The sequence below is a fragment of the Galeopterus variegatus genome, unplaced genomic scaffold, assembly GCF_000696425.1.
Source record: "Galeopterus variegatus unplaced genomic scaffold, G_variegatus-3.0.2 Scaffold2201, whole genome shotgun sequence".
Lineage (NCBI taxonomy): Eukaryota > Metazoa > Chordata > Mammalia > Dermoptera > Cynocephalidae > Galeopterus > Galeopterus variegatus.
In genome coordinates, this window is record NW_007728312.1 from 164,999 (window position 1) to 171,927 (window position 6,929).

Consider the following 6,929-nt stretch of genomic DNA (forward strand, 5'->3'; position numbering starts at 1 on the left):
AGTTCATTTGGGTCACGAAAACTATGTTCTTATGAATGGATTAATCCATTCATGAAGTAATAGGTTAATGGTTTAATGGATTATCAGGGACTAGACTGGGAGCTTTATAGGGAGAACAAGTGAACACATCAACAAGTGCTCTCCCCCAGCCCTCGTAATGTGGTTGCCTGCATTGCCATGGGACTCGGTAGAGAGTTCCCACCATGTAGGCCCTCACCAGCTGTGCGCCGTGGACCTTAGACTTCCCAGCCTCTAAAACTGTAAGAAATAAATTTCATTTCTTTATGCATTACTCAGTTTCAGGTATTCTGTTATCAGCAGCAGAAAATGGACTAATACAGTACCCTTGTATGACTCAGAAACTGGTTCTGAAGGCAATTTCAATGTTTCAAACAATTACAGCATAAACATATGGCTTTCCTTGGGGGCCACTCTAAAAGACAGTATTTGTGTGCACTTATCTTTTGATGTTTGTTAGTGAGTGCACTTAATCTCCTATCACATTGTCATATTTTGTAGAATCAAGATGGTTCTGATGAAAGAATAATGCTTTGTATTCTTAAACTACCATAGTGCAGCTATAAATGAAAGCTACATAATAAACCATGGGCCTAGTGGCTATTTCACATTAAAATAACATTCCTTTATCAATGAGGAGAGGGAGTAACACTGTTTCATAGTCCAAAGCAGAGCACCTGGAAACACATTATTGCTTTCTGCATCACTCTTCATCCCACCCATTGCTAATATACTAGGCATTTTGTTTGTTCCTGACATATTTCAGAGCTTCCCGCAAAGGACCTAACCGGCATGTGGGGAGTAGCAGGGATTTCCTCTTCCCATATTGAATATTACAACTTCTGGAGAAGGAAAATATTTCTACCCAAGTCTTTTATACCTTGCCTAATTTGGGGTGCCACAACCTGAGAACAGCCGAGTTTAGTTTGCATTGTACCCAACAAGTGGCTGTTCCATTTTGCAAGTTTCTGGAGTTTATTTCTCCTTCAGGGAAACCTTGGCAATGGCTATTGAGAAGGACGTGGCACCTTTAGGAGGTTTCTCAGAAGATCTGCTGAAAGTAGGTGTCCAGAGATAAACTAAGAGGGCCCTAAAATCTCTTAAAGCAAAATTTGCATGTTGCTGTATTGAGACTTTTATTGTCTTATGATTAATTATGACGCTTCTTTAAGCTTATTTTATAAAATAATGACCAATTTCTTTAATCCAAAGAGCTTGAAATACATTTATATTATCTTTATAAAACGGTAACTGGAAAGCAGTTCTGTTCAGTGCAAAGCTTGTACTTGCCTTATTAATAACCCCCATTCTGTTTTGAGCTATGCTCATGTGTACATCACTTGCTAGTCTACTGTCTGTGGCTGTTGCCTGATTGTGGGTCCATAGCAGAATTCAGGGCCTGAAGTCTCTAACACAATGTCAGCACAGCTAAAGTCTTCATTCAGGACCTTGGAAGGTCCTGAATTTGGAGATCACAGAGGAAGAGAAGCAATGAGGAGGTGTAAAGAAAATAGGCAAAGCAATAGGCACATGTACATACTACAATATTCTCCCCCCACTAGGTAATGGGGCCCATCCGCATATGCCTAGAGTTAACCCAACGGAATATAGAGGTATGATTAAACTGTCACATTCTGGCCTGGCACTCACAGCTAAGCCCCAGTGTTCTCTCGTTGAATATAAACAATTTCACAGAACATTAATATTAGACAAGGCGATTCTGAATGTGATGTGCCAAGACAAAAACAAGACCACTCTGTAATTATGTATGAATACAGAAAAACATTGTCCCAATTATACAAATGATGAAATACTCCCCTATTCTGGCTAATATCAGTGACTGCTGCTTCTTTACCTATTACAACTTTAGCTTTGGCCCAGTCTTCCCCTTCTAGTGTAAGATTTATTTACATACCAAATCATAGAATTACTCATGTTTCCGGGTAGCTTTTAATCCATAATAAAACCTCACTTCCTTATACTTTCCCCTAAATAACCTAAAACAGGCCCAAACCCTACAATAAGTAATTTCTAAAATTCTCTTACTGAAGTACCTCGTAATTCTCCACGGTGTGTGTTCTCCCTCACTGCAACAAGTAATAAGCCCACCTTGTTCAAATACAGGCACGTTTCTGGTGGTGTTCGGCTGGATGGTGCAGCCATTTGTGATCTTTGACAAAGCAGGTCCACTTCAAGGAATTTATCATACAGAAATATTCAAAGAGGTGTGAAGATATAAACAAGGATGCTCACTGCAGCATCAGTTCTCACAGGAAAACAATCCTGTAGTGTTCATCATTAAGGGGATTGATTAAATAACATGTGATAGAACCATGAAAAGAATCTATGCAGCTGCTGAAAAGCATGTTGCATGAAAACTACAAAATGTTGCTGAGACAAATTAAAGGAGACCTAAATAAGTGGAAAGATATATTTTATTTGTGGGTTAGAAGAACCAATATTGTTAGATGTCAGTTCTCCCCAAATTGATCTATTGACCTAAAGCCATTCCAATAAAAATCCCAGCTGGAGTTTTTGTAGAAATTGACAAGTTGATTCAAAAACTCATATTGAAATACAAGGTAAGAATTATTAAAATAACTTTGAAAGCAATAAAGCTAGAGGAGTCACACTGGCTGATTTCAAGACATTATAAAGCTACAGTAATTAAGACAAAGAATGGCAGTGGGATCAAGATGCACAAGCAGATCAATGGAGTAGAATAAACAGTCCAGAAATAGACCCACACATACAAGGACAACTGATTTTTTACAAAGATGCAAAGGCAAGCCAGTGGAGAAAGAGGTCTTTTCAGAAAATGGTTCTACAACTATTTGATATTGCTATGCCAAAAAATGAACTTTGACCTATAACTTGTATGACATACAAAAATTAACTCAAAATACATCACAGATCTAAATGTAAAAACTAAAACTGTAAAACTTTTAGGATATATAAGATAAAAATCTTTGCAAAGCCCAAAATTGAAAAACTTCTCCACATCCTCTCCAGCATTTATTTTGTCTTTTTGATAATAGTCATTTTAACTGGGGTGAGATAATATCTCGTTGTGGTTTTGATGTGCATTTCCCTGATTATTAGTGAAGTTGAGCATTTTTTCATATACCTGTTGACTATTTGTATGTCTTCTTTTAAGAAATGTCTATTTGGCTCATTTGCCCATTTTTAAATCAGATTATTTTTCTGTTGCTGTTGAGTTGAGTTCCTTGTATATTTTGGATATTAATCCCTGCTCAGATGAAGTTTGTAAGTATTTTCTCCCATTCTGCAGGTTGTCTCTTTGCTCTGTTGATTGTTTCCTTTGCTGTCCAGAAGCTTTTTAGTTTGATATGATCCCATTTGTTTATTTTCACTTTTGTTGCCTGTGCTTTTGAGAAAACTTATACACTGTTGGTGGGAATGTAAATTAGTACAGCCATTATGGAATACAGTCTGGAGGTTCCTTAAAAAACTACAAACAGAACTACCATATGATCCAGAAATCCCATTACTGGGTATATATCCAAAGGAAAGAAGATCAGTTTGTCAAATGGGTACCTGCACTCCCATGTTTATCAAAAACATTATTCACAATAGCCAAGATATGGAGTCTGCCAAAGTGTCCACCAACAGATGGTTGGATAAAGGAAATGTGGTACATATACAGAATGAAATACTACTCAGCTGTGAAATAGAATGAAATCCTGTTATTTGCAGTAACATGGATGAGACTGGAGGACATTATGTTAAGTGCAATAAGCCACGCACAGAAAGAGAAATGTTCTCACTCATGAGGAAGCTTTAAAAAAAATGATCTCATAGAAGTAGAGAATAGAATACTGGCTAGTAGAGGCTGGGAAAGGGGGAGGGAGAATAGGGATGGGTTGGTCAATGGTTACAAAATTACAGCTAGATAGGAAGAATAAGTTCTAGTATACTATGGCACTGCAGGGTGACTACAGTTAACAATTTATTGCTAACTTCAAATAGCTAGAGGATTTTGAATATTTCCAACACAAAGAAATGACAAACATTTGAGGAGATGGATATGCTAATTACTCTGATTTGAATATTACACATTGTATACGTGTATCCAAATATCACATTGTACCCCATAAATATGTACAATTATTATGTCAATTAAAAATAATAATGAAAAATAAAATCTGCTCTTCAAAAGACATTTTTTAAGAGAATAAAGATAACCTACTGGGAGTATTTGATAATAGACTTGTACCCACTATATATAAAAACCTCTTAAAAATCAGCAATAAAAATCAACAAGCTGATTTTAAAAAGAATGGGCAAAAGATTTACATATACTTTACTGAAGATATACGGACGGCAAATATGCATATGAAGATGTTCAACATCATTAATCATTAAGGAAATGCAAATTAGAATTACTATGAGATATGGATAAAATTTAAGAGGACATGAATTTTGGGGACCAGGGTGGAATGCTGTGGGTTAAATGTGTCCCTCAAAAGTTCATGTGTTGGACACTTAATCCTACTTGTAACAGTGTTAAGAGGGTGGGCAATCCAATTGTGGTATTTGAGAAGTAGGGCCTTTGAGAGGTGATTGGATCGTGAGGACTCTGTTCTCATAAACAGATTAACCCACTAATGCATTAATGGGTTAATGCTTTAGTGGGTTATCATGGATGGGTAATGGTAGCTTTATAAAGAGAGCACATGAAAGTGCTCTTGCCATTCTTGCCATGGGATTGCCTGCATCACCGTGGGACCCTATAGAGAGTTCCCACCCAGAAGAAGGCACTCACTAAATGTACCCCCTGGACTGTGAACTTCCCTGCCTCCAAAACTGTAAGAAATAAGTTTTATTTCTTTATAAATTACTCAGTTTCAGTTATTCTGACATAAGCAACAGAAAACAAACTAATACACCGACCATACCAAGTGTTGGCAAGAATGTGGAGGAATCAGAATTCTCATACACAGCTGTAGGAATGTAAAATGGTCTAACCACTTTGGAAAATGTAAAAGTTAAACATATACTTACCATATGACCCATCCCTTCCACTCCTAGGCATCTATCCTAGTAAAATAAAAGCTTATGTACACAGAAACACTTGTGCACGAATGCCCATAGCAGTTTTAATGTAACAGCAAAAATCTGACAACCCAAATGTCCATCAACAGGTGAATAGACAAACAGTGGTAAAGCCATACACTGGAATATCACTTGACAATAAAAAGCAACAAACTACTGAGACACACGATACCTGAATGAATCTCAAATAATTATAATAAATGAAATAAGCCAGACTCCCTCCATAAGAGTAAATATTGTGTGATTTTTACTTACATACAATTACAGAAATTGAAAATAATTCTATGTTGTCATAAAGCAGATCAGTGGTTGCCTACAGGTAGGAGGGCACAGGGAGAGGTGGGAGAGAGGGATTACAATGTGTCATTATGAAGCTTTTGGGGTGATTTTGATTGTGGTTATGGTTTCCTGTGTGTATACATGTCAAAATTTATCAAATTGTACACTTTAAATATGCAGTTTAATGTAAGTCAATTTTATCTCAATAAAGCTACTAAATAAAAAGCATGTGGTAGATCTGTATAATACTAAATTGGAAAGATAATTGTTAAGAGGAAGAGATGAATTGCAGAATACTATGCTATTTTTGTAAATGAATAAATGTATGCATATTATATATTGAGAATATGCAATTAAAGATTACAATACTCTACATCAACTGTTAACATAGGAAAAACATTAAGAGATTAAAAAATATGCTGTATAAGCATATTTTCTGACATGGAAAGGTGTTTACAATATACAGTTAGTGGGCAAAGGGAAGGAATCAAGTTACAAACAGCATTTACAATACCATCTTGTTTTAGGTTCTTAAATGTCTGAAAATCTCAAAGCATATAACCTAATAATAATTTCACACATAGGGACTTTCTCTTCAGCTCAGACCAGGGGTTCTAATTCCTAACATGAGTCTTAGAGGACATAGCCATAGCCCAAAAGCCCTGGGAATGTTCTGGACCATTACAGTCTTTCAGGAATTACTACCTTACAGGTTGAGACAGCAGCCTCTTTCCCAGCTTTCCTGTTCTGTGTTGTTGAAGCTACAGTTCTGGGTCTAAAATTCCCCAGTTAAGTTTATTCTGTACACTTTTAGCTTGTACAAATGCAGAAACTGGGGTTACCTACTAGTAAAAAATGGAGTTCTTTAGCCTTTCACATGACACACAGGAGAATAAATCATAAATAGTAAAGAAAAAATTAAGGTATTATTTTGCAAGGAGGAAGAAAGCAATTACCTTTTTAAACGCAGGGTATGAAACAACACACAGAATGATTTTCGGTCTTTTGTAAAAAAGGACACGTACATAGAAAGATTGGAAGAATACATAGCAAGTTTCATTTGCTGATGACAAATGAAAATCTACATCTTACTCATTCAACAAAGTTTTGGGCACCTACTCTTTCCTAGACCCTGACAGGTAAAATCCATACATTTATCTCAGACTTTTCTCCTGACCTCCAGGCCAGGTATAGCCAAATGCCTAATGGGCATGTGCAATTGGAGGAAGTTAAGAATTGTAACACCTGGCAGGACAAAATCCACTGCAGAATTAAGCCATTAAAACCAAATGGTATCTGAACTTTGAAGCCACCACCTAAAAAGGTGAAGAAGGACTGGTAGTGCAGTGAGATGGGTCCTGGTGTCAGACAAATCAGCTATGCCACCTGCCTGCTATGGGAATATAGGAAAAAGTATTTAGCCTCTCTAATTCTCATTGGAGGATACCTAGAATAATGAATTCTTTTTTTTTTTCCTTTTTGTCTTTTTTTGTGTCCGGCAACGGGATTGCAACCCTCGGTGCTGCGCCCGCACCTTGCTCAGCCAGTGAGCGGGA